The following is an 11,084-nucleotide window of genomic DNA, read 5'->3' on the forward strand; positions in this document are numbered from 1 at the left end:
CTCTCCTCCTCAGTAGTCACTAATTGTGTAGCATATCTAGACAAAACATAGAACTTAGCCTCATAAGCAGCCACAGACATACCACCCTGCACCAAAGCCATAAACTCATCCTTTTTGCAATCCCTTAAAGTTCGGGACACATACTTTTCTAGAAAGAAAACATGGAACTGTGTCGAAGCGAGTGGGGGCAAGACTAACAATCTACATTCCACATAGGCACTCCACTACTGCTTAGACTCACCCTGAAGCTGGAAGGTCATAAACTCCACTCCATTATGATGTGCAATACCCAATTTATGAAGCCTCTCATAACAATCCAAAATAAACTCACAGTCGTCCTCATTCTCAGAACCATGGAACACGTGCGGCTTCAACTTCAAAAACTTAGTCAACATCTCATTCTCATTGCCAGTCATCACATAACCTAATAGGGGGACAGAAAAAGGCAATAGTGCCTACTGCTCCACCTACCTTGGGAACCATAACAGAAATCTGGGGATTGACGGGAGGTTAAGTCACTTGCACTATGGAAAGGAATCCAGGGCCGACCAACCCCTTCAGAAAACTCATGATCTGCTGAGCTAACACTAGGTCTAAGGGAGGAATACTTGTAGTCTAAGCCTCTACCTCCACATTTGGTCAAACATCGTCCTCGTTTTCGATTTCCACATTCTCTTGTACCTCTTCTTGGGGCACAGGAGGGGCCTCTTCCCTAGGAGAATTTTCAACTGGGGCTCCACTCCTGGCGGGTGCTACCTTTCTCGATCTCTACCCTGCCTCGACCATGGTCTCTTGCTGCGGGTTCCTTAGTGGCCTCATTGACGGGAGCTGCGGGCCTGACTCCATTGTATCGCGTGTTAACCATCTGCGAACAGAAGAGTGAAAAAGATTAGATACCAATTTGGATCACTAGATACCAATTGAAATCAAGTCATAGCACGAAAGGAGAAGAAGATAGAGAGATTTCCTACAGTCTTATAGCCTCTCAAAGAAAAGTACAGACGTCTCCATACTGTTCCCTAAGACTCTACTAGACTCATTTTGGTACAATGAGATCAACGAATCTAGGGCTCTGATACCAACTTTGTCATGACCCAGACCGTTGTGATTGGCACCCACACTGACCTTCCGGTGGGAGAACCATTATTACAACTCAACTTAGCAACTTAACGAAAACTAGAACATTTAAAGATACGGAAGCAGGTTTAAATGAGTAATGAAATATGGAGTCCCCATAAACTCCAAATATTTAACAAAACAACTAAACAAACTATTACGGAAAACAATTCCTAGAATCTGAAAGTCATTGTACCAAAACTCTAAATTCAACAAGTCTAAAAAGAGGAATGTGACCCCTAAACTAACATAAGCAAAGTTTAACTAAAACAGTCTTAGTCCAAAAAGAGTGGACTAAAAAAGGAAGGATTCATGGTGGCCTGGAAGAGCTGGCTTACCCTTGAATTCGGTCTTCGATCAATGATCTCCTAGCTGAGGTCTATCAGTAGCCGCCTGAAGATGCCCTGTACTAAGAAAAGAATGAGTAAGTGCAGTATTAGTACACAACCACAATGTACTGGTAGGATCACGCGGCCACCCTAGTAAGCGAGACATAGGCAAACAATTACAACATTATAAATGCACATATACATAATACACAGATCAATTATCATTTTGAGAGCAACATACAGTTTTGAATATCAACGACAATTAGATATGAATATATAATAACAGTGGTCCTCTCATGGAACCCACACCCAAACTGTTAGTGTGTCGACACATGATACCCAATCCAATATTTCTTCAAAATTTTGCAGGCTAAGAACTCATTGTTGTACAGAGCCATACATTATAGCATCTAATAGGCAACTAAGTGCAATGCATCCAATATACAGATTATTGTTTCCTCATTTTAGATATACAATGGAGATAAATGGTACAGGTAGAGAAACACTTATTAATGCTAATGGTGTTGTTGAGAGTGTATTTTCCCCTGGCAAGTATTCAATGGAGTTGAGTTCTATTGCCTATGATCTTGAATGGAGGTTTGATAGATAATCACTCCTTGGGGACCTTATTAGTAGGTACTAATTTACTAATCTTCTATCTTTGATTTGGTGTACGGTATTTGTTTTGATATCCAACTAATCTGAATTCACTCCATAAAGCTCTACTTTATGAGTAAAGCGCACCCAGCCAAAGGTGACTCGATTCACAGGGGTCAAACTCGACACCTGTGGTTAAAAATAAACAGATATTTTCTTACTAGTCTACCACAAACTTTGGAGGTCACTCATTCTCTCTTCTTCTTTTTGGTTTTTCACCCGGTGTCCGAGCTTGAATGCATTTGATTAATTCGAATCTTTGTCGTAAAATCTCATTTTGGGGTGAAACACTTCCAAGTAATGCGATGCTATTCATAGGGAACGAACTCGAAACCTTTTGTTAAGGATGAATGGATACTTACCACCCACTGTAATCTTCGGTGGTCATTAATCTTCTATTTTTTTTATTTTCCATCTAGTGTCTGGTACCCTCTATGGATCCATCTAGTCCGAGTTTGTAGAGAAAGTCCCATTTTGGAGGTTAAGCGCTCCCAACTAAAGGGGACGCCATTCACATGGGTTAAACTAGAGATCTTTAGTTAAATATAGAGGGGTACTTACCACCTCAACACAACCTTTGATGTTCGCTAATTGAGATATTTACAAGTAAATCTCCACAATTAACCTGAATTGGTTACTTAGTAAAAATGGTAACTGACCTACTATCACACATCCATACCAACACACATATCTGAATCAAGACATGTTGTTCTGTACATTGATACGTGTTATAGAATGTATATAGACTTAAATCTAATAATATACATAGCTATATTTAGGTAGCATATTTATAGGAATCACTACAGATTCATAGGAATCAATCTTAAATTTATTTTCTTAGTTAGCATCTAATGTATTGTATTTATTCACTGTTAACCTACTGCAATAAGACAATATTTTCCATTGAATTACAGTATGATACACCAAGGGAAGATTTAAAATCTACAATTTATAAAGAATTTTTATTTTTTTTGAATTTACATATACAATGTTACTTTTCAACGAAAGGACTCAGACTTTGTCCCCCTGCTTCCCCTAACAAGTTCTTTTGTGCAAAATATACAGGGGATTGGCAGAGGAAGATCCAAATGCACCACATGGATTGAAACTAACAATAGAAGATTACCCTTCTGCTAATGATGGTTTAATACTTTGGGACATACTTAAACAATGGGTAACAAATTATGTCAATCATTATTATCCATACACAAATCTCATCGAATCTGATGAAGAACTCCAAGCTTGGTGGTCAGAGATAAAAAATGTTGGACATGGTGACAAGAAAGATGAGCCATGGTGGCCAGAGTTAAAAAACCCAAATGACTTAATTAGTATTGTCACAACAATAATTTGGGTAGCTTCTGTCCACCATGCAGCAGTAAACTTTGGCCAATACAGCTATGCAGGTACTCTCATTTGCTTCTTTGCATTATTTTTCCATATTGTCTGTTATGTTGTTTAGGCTCTATAAAAATATCGACTAGTGTGTGTAAGATTTTTCAAAAATAGTGAATAGTTAGAAAATTAGACATAGCAATATTTTTAGAGAGTTCGAGTAACACAAGTTGTCTGTGGATATAAGTTAAATGAATGATAGGTCTATGTTGTGTAGACTCTTTAAAAATATCGACGAGTCTGTGTCAGATATTTCAAAAATAGTGAATTTTTGGAGAATCAAACATGGATGCAACAACATTTTTGGAAATTTCGAGATACATAATTTGTTTTTTTTGCATATAAGTTAAATGAAGGACATATAGGTCTTGGAACAACGGTAAAATTGTTACGAGTTTTCTAGAGTATGTTGCATATATTATACTCAACTTTGGGTGCGTCATTCCGGAATCATATGTGAATTAATGTAGGATGCTTCGTACACTAGGCTACGTACTCTTTAGTGTGTATATATAAGTAAAATTATATAAAATATCCAGTATAATACCACAGGTGGGGTTTGAGGAGTGTATGATGCATGTATGCAGATCTTATGTCTACGTTTGTAGAGTAGAAAGATTGTTTCTAATAGACGATTGATTGTACTTACACTCTATTGAATGTGTAGGCTACTTTCCAAATAGGCCAACAATTGCTAGGTCAAAAATGCCAACTGAGGATCCAACAGATGAAAAATGGGAGGATTTCTTGAACAAACCTGAGGAGGCATTATTAAAATGCTTCCCATTACAACTTCAAGCAACAACAATGATAGCAGTTTTGGATGTTTTATCAAATCATTCTCCAGATGAAAAGTATGTTGGTACAAATATTGAACCTTTGATGAACCCGTAATTAACGCGGTGTTTGACGTATTTTTGGGAAAATTGAAGGAGCTTGAAGGGATTATTGATGCTACAAATGCTGATAGTAATTTCAAGAATAGAAATGGAGCTGGAGTTATGCCTTATATATAATTTGTTGATATCATTGAGGACTAGTTGGTTGCACATGAATGCATGTAGGAATCCTTAATGATATCATAGCAGTATATGATACCGTCATGATATCATTAATGCATGAGTAATTTTGTGAATAAAGTAATGAAGGAAACCTTAGTGCTATCATAACAGTGTATTTATATGCTATGACGGTATCATAAATGATATGAAAATTGTTACTGATTATATGAAATAATTTTTAATGATACCATGTCATTATATGATATATTGTGATGGTATCATTGAAAAATTATGATTTCATCTCTTGAAAAATTGATCATCAGTCAATGATACCATCCTATTATTGAATGATTGAAGCAAACATCAATAGTACCATGACAATATATAATTAATGTGATGGTATAATTACAAACTGAATACAAACCATAATGATATCATGTCAATATATAGATATATTGTGATTGTATCATGGAGGTCCCACTAAAAGATTGAAGCATTGAAGCATGCATCAATGATGCCATGACAATATGTAGATATATTATGATGTTATCATGAAGGTCTCACTGAACGATTGAAGCAACATCCAATGATATCATAATAATATATATGAAATTAAATTGTGGCGAAAAATACAAAAATATTAAAATTTGAGCAAAAATATGAATGGTAAAAGAAGAAAAATAATAAAATAATAAAAAATAATCGAGAAAAGAAAAAAGAAAAGGAACAGGAAATAAAGAAATTGAATGATAAAAATAAATGTAAAAATAAAAGGAACCAATAGATGAGAAAAAGTGGAAAAAGGAAAAATAAATAAATAAATGAGAAAAAAATTAAAAAGCAGAAAAAGTATATAAATTTTTTTTTATTAAATTTGATTTAATAAATGAGTTAGTGATTTTGCATTTTTTTTTATTTATTTCTTGTTGTATTCTAATTATTTTATTTTCTTACATTTATTAGTCTAAAGAAAGTTAATTACTATATTTAATTTTGAATGTTATTAAAAAAGATTAAAAAAAAAAAAAAAAGGAAGAAAACAACCTTTTACATGAAAGAAAAGTTGAGTCTTTCACAAAAATAAAATAAAAAAGATAAAATAGAAAAAGAGTGATGACATCATGCTGAAGTCAGACCGAGTAAAGACTAATTATTGAAGGGTATTAAAATAAAAAAGTAGTCACTTGTAAAAAATAATTCTTTTTTGGGTACAAGTGAAAATGTATTGTAACATGATAATAAAAATCAAGAAAATGAATGAGTCAAGTAAACCAATAATTCAACGCAAGGATAAATATAGAAAAAAAAAAAATAAGCACTAGACATCTCAGAGTAATTTTGTGCTTTTTAAGAAATTTTATAATTTCTGGACTCCAAATTAAGATTTTGTTACTAAGATGTGAAGCAAAATTTTGTATAAACTTGCATCACATTTTAATATCCAACATTATATTTTCTAAAAATGGGTTACCCCAGCTTTATCACGATCATCCTCTTGTTGTTATTATTTGTGTTTCCTTTTGACCTTATTAAAGGTTGTTTTTTAACCAGAAATTATCACGTACAAATCATCGACGATCTTCTTTCTAATTCACCTCAACTGAAAATTCATTGTGCTTCAAAAGATGATGACTTTGGAGACCGATTTCTATCTAGTACCCAAAACTTCACTTGGTCGTTTTGTGAGGATTTATCGGTTCGTACTTTATATTTTTGTCATTTCTGGTGGGGTTCAAATGATCGTGTATTTGACGTGTTTAACGACCCTCAGAATTGTATCCTTCACGGAAAAGTTGCAGCTTACTCAACTACACGTGCATGGGTGGTTAAACCAGATGGGTTTTATTTGGGATACTATGAGAAAACAAGTAGAACTCTTTCGACGTACAAGGCTTATGATTGGGGTAATTAGCAACAAGTTGGAGGTTTCTCTTCTTGTAAAAAAAATTAAAATGCAATACTCATTTGAGTTTTTAATTCATTTAATTGATGTTATGTGTGTTGAGAAAAAATAATTTTATGTTTGGAGAAAAACTTTTCATATTATTGTCCAGATTCATTTCTTTGTATCTTAATGTTCGTTTTATTTTTTTACTTGTCGAATTTTGACTTAACACATTTATAAAAAAAATACTCCCTTTGTTCAAAAAGAGTGACCTAGTTTGACTTAACACGAGTTTAAGAAAATAAACAAGATTTTTGAATCTTGTGGTCCTAAATTAAAATTATGTCAAATGTACAAAATTGCCCTTTAATCTTGTGGTATTAAACATGTCACCTGGAAAGATGAAAGTAAAATGTTACCAAAAAAGGAACGAGGTCATTCTTTTTTAAACAAACTAAAAAGGAAATTGGAGGTCATTCTTTTTGAAATGGGTGGAGTAATGATTAGTATGATGAATTTACCATTTTACCCCTATTAATTGATAGGATACCCCAAACATATTTACTCATCATATTTTTCAAAACGTTAATCAATGTTAATAAATTAAGCGTATAATAGGAGAAAATAAAATTGTTCTTTCTTGATTGATCAAAAATGACAAGTAAAAGGAGATATCAAATTAGGAAATTTGATAAATAATTAGGGGCGAAGGAAGTAGTTAATAATGAATATTTGATATATTAATTATTCTTATGTAACACCCCGTAACTAGAAAGAGCTAGAATTAGAAAGAGTCATTTTTAGAAAGAATGAAAAATCTGGAAATTTGACAAAATTAATTTGAGTTTTGGATCTACTTCAAACGACCATAACTCCTAACTCAGGATGAGTTAGTTGTGCTACAAGATACCATAGGAAATATATTTGAATTATCTTTTCAACGCCTCCGAGTTTGCTCAGTTTCGTGTTCTTATGAGGAAGATATGCCCATTAAAAGTTGGTCTGTCTAGATAAGAAAAGTCAAAACCGGATTTTAGAAGGGTATTATGGTCTTTTCATTTCTCAATTAATTAAATTTGTTTTTGGTAATTAAGTTGGGGTCTCAACTGATGGGGTTCAATTTATGCTATTGAAAATAAGTTAGGGTTTTGAGAGAAGAGAAAAGAAGAGGAGAAAAGAGAAGGAGAAGCAAGGAAATCGCCAAGTTCTTGAAGAATTGCTTGTGGATTTCGTCAAGGGGTGATCTCTACCAGTATGTGAGATCACATAGCATTGCGTTCATTCACCCACGCGCCAATCATGATTTAATTCAGCGTAATTATGTTCTTGAAAGCATAGAAATTGAGTTCTTGATGGATTTGTTTGAAGTTTCTATTGGGTTCTTGATTTTTGGGAGTTGTTGAGGAGTTCTTGATTTAGATTCATAAAATTAGACATCGTTTTAAGTAGATTCTTGCATATTTTGATTATGTAATCGAATCTAAGTGTTTGAGAAAAAATCCAATTTAATCTAGAGGGTTTAGCGTTGAAAAACGAGCAAGAAAAATCGGAATTTTCTGGGGAATAGGTGTGGGGTGCCGCGCCACTCAGAGCGCCCCATATAACTTTCTGTAGGATAGGCTCTGGGGCATCGTGCTAGCCAGTATGCCCCATCCCCAGGTCTGTTGTTTTGCCTCTAGCGCCCCGCGCCACTCAGAGCGCCAGGAACGCCAAGTCTTCTATCTTTTCTCACTTCTTTCTGATTTAGTTCCCTTGAAGCATATCTATGTTTCCTAGTTGATTTCTACACACTAAGGTACGCCTAAACAATATGAAATCATCCATAACATGAGATCATGAGCCTTGAATCTATAATTCAATTCAAGGAAAGTTAAGAGTCAAGTCAAGAAAAGTTCATAGAGTTTTCCAAAAGTCTTTTACAAACGTTTTAACTTTGTTTTAAGACTTGAGTATTGAGTTGAGTAAAGAGTAAAGATTGAAGTTCATTTATTCAAAAGAGTATATGGGGACTATGGATTCCCAAAGGGTAAAATGTTTTCACATATAAACAAAGAGATGAAACTTTGATTTCCAAAAGAGCCTTTGAGCTAGTTTTCAGAAAAGAGTAAATGCTTTCACAATTAAGCAAGAGAGGAAACCTTGATTTCCAAGAAGAGAGCCTTTGAGCTAAGTTTTGAGCAATTATCTTAAACCACAGAAAGAAGTTATGATTTTAAACATAAGAGCTAGTATTATATTTTGGGAGCAGTATTGAGCACTGATATGGGAGAGAGTTCAGACATTTCCCAGCCCCCATAAACCATGTAGTCACCATGGGTAGAAAAGGGTCATATTTTTTAGATTATTCCTTAGTGTTTTTTAGCATAGACTAGTTGATCCACTTAGTAGTCAGGCTCTATTCCCTCGGCAAGGTATAGGACGGCCCTGACAGTGTGAGGAAAAATGATGTATCATCACAATAGCTCTTCTGTGATGGTTTTTTATTAGAGAAACTCCCACAAAAATAAATTGTATTTTTATATACATTCCAGAGTTTATATTGTATCTTTGCATACATACAGAGTTACTGTTGTATTTCTAAATACACAGAGTTGATATTCATGTTTTAAAGCTTTTATTTATATTGCTTTAATTTATATTGAAATGAGTTCAGTTCAGTTGAGACCAGGTCTGTTCTTTCAGTTCCTTTCAAGCTTATGTCTTGTTTTTGTATTCCCCTAGCATGCTTGTACATTCAATGTACTGATGTCATTTGGCCTGCATCTTTTAATGATGTAGATACAGGTAACTAGGATCAACATCCAACGCATCGTTACGCTGATACTACCTGAGCTTCAGAGTTTGTTGGTGTGCCTCCTTGCTTTCGGAGGATCCCTTTTTATTGCTTTCAGTATATTTAGTTCATTAGGATGTGGTGGGTCTTGTCCCGACGTCCATCTCAGTTGTTAGAGGTTTCATAGACAGTCAGATGTTAGTTCTTTAGTCTTTTCAGACCATTATGTTGAGACTTGAGTTACCACTTTAGCCAGCGAATATTATTTAATACATTCTCAGTTATCTTTGAGCTTTCAGTTTACTTTTAAATGTATAGTTATGTTGAGTTAAGTCTTCCGCTGAGTAAGTAAGTCAGGCCAAAGATTCGGTTGGGACCAGCAATGGTTTTTAGGTGCCAGTCCCGCCCAGGATGTAGGCTCAAGGCGTGACATCTTACATGACGTGTCACTAACTTTAATTATCTTGGTCTTTGTTTTATCTTTATCTTTTTTTTTTTTTTATCTTGGTCTTTATCAATCATCATCCAATTATAAATTAGCTAGTTGTTAGTCTGAAATTTGCCATCCAACGACGTCAAGCTTATCATAGCATGATGCTATGCTTTTTCAATTGTTTTTTTTTTGAAAAAAATGTAATTCTAAATTAGTTTAATTTGTTTGCAAAACTTGTTTGTTACAAAAATATTCTTTTTTGGGAAGTTGTAAACTTAACTTTTTCAAAGAAGTGCTGCCCAAATCATTTTTTATTCCATATTCGAAATCTACAATATTAATTCAATTAAATTTGATTTCATATTGAAATAAAACACCTTCTAATAAAAATGATCCTAAATTTAAGGCTCAAAATTTGAGACTTGTAATTAAAGATGTTATGGTATATTATAATTCAACTACAATCTTGGTTGGTAATGTTATCTACATATTTGCATTAACTTGATTTTCTCAAATTTACGATAATACTTTTCAAATTTCTAGATTTTTACTTTATAAATTGTACTCAAGAGTATGGTTTAATGATTAATAAAATGAGTTGAGAACTATAAAATTGTAAATTTAAATTTTAACAAACACAAAAATATTAAGTGATTTCTTTTTATCTATTCTAAGCTTGATGGATAAAGTTATGTGTATTATGCTCCGCATGACGTGTGTGTCTACTTATATAACTTTATATAAGTTTAAGTTTTTACTTGCGCACACCCAAAGTTGAATGTTAGAGATGTCAGGCGAGATCAAGTTAAGAGACATATTTATCTATTATGTCTTTCTAAATATGGTTTATATTCCTCATTTTCTAAAAATTACTTGACTAATTTACCAGAGATATACAACCAAATTGCACTAAAAGAGTAATATCTCAAAATAAATAGTCATATAATGTCCTAGATTAAATCTCATATAAGAACTACAACATACTATTACAAAAAGAATTACTTTATTTAAAAATTTTGAAGTTGAATTTGTGTTAAGTTATTGATTTAACAAATAATATTTGATTATTTGAATGTGTTTTTTTAAAAGAAAAATAATTATAATTCAGATGTGTCATTTTTATAAGAATAAATAATTTAGGATAAAGTTTGAAAAAGAATAATACAGTTAATACTTTAACAAGGTTTTGAATGTTTTTCAAATTTCAAATACAACTTCAAGCTATATTTGTAATTTTAGTAATCAGACTTTGATTTTCAAATAAAGTGAAATAAAAAAAATTATCTATTACTTTGTGTTCATTCATTTTTCATACTTATTAAAAATAAGAATAGTTATTATCATAAAAAATAAGATAGAATTTAATTTTGTTTTTCATGTTTATAGTACTCTAAATGTGAAAAGTGATTAATGTTGTTAAGAAAAAGTGGAACACTACTAAATTGAGATTAATGAGTAAATAAGATTAATTTACTCTTTTATTAAAACCGAAAAA

At 32.9% G+C, this 11,084-nt stretch overlaps 1 pseudogene; it reads left to right on the forward strand.

Moving 5' to 3' along the window:
• The first annotated feature begins 1,568 nt into the window (after nucleotides 1–1,568).
• On the forward strand, nucleotides 1,569–4,513 carry LOC125864042 (linoleate 13S-lipoxygenase 2-1, chloroplastic-like; annotated as a pseudogene).
• The last annotated feature ends 6,571 nt before the right edge of the window (nucleotides 4,514–11,084 follow it).

This window comes from Solanum stenotomum, chromosome 5 (assembly GCF_019186545.1).
Source record: "Solanum stenotomum isolate F172 chromosome 5, ASM1918654v1, whole genome shotgun sequence".
Taxonomy (NCBI): Eukaryota; Viridiplantae; Streptophyta; class Magnoliopsida; order Solanales; family Solanaceae; genus Solanum; species Solanum stenotomum.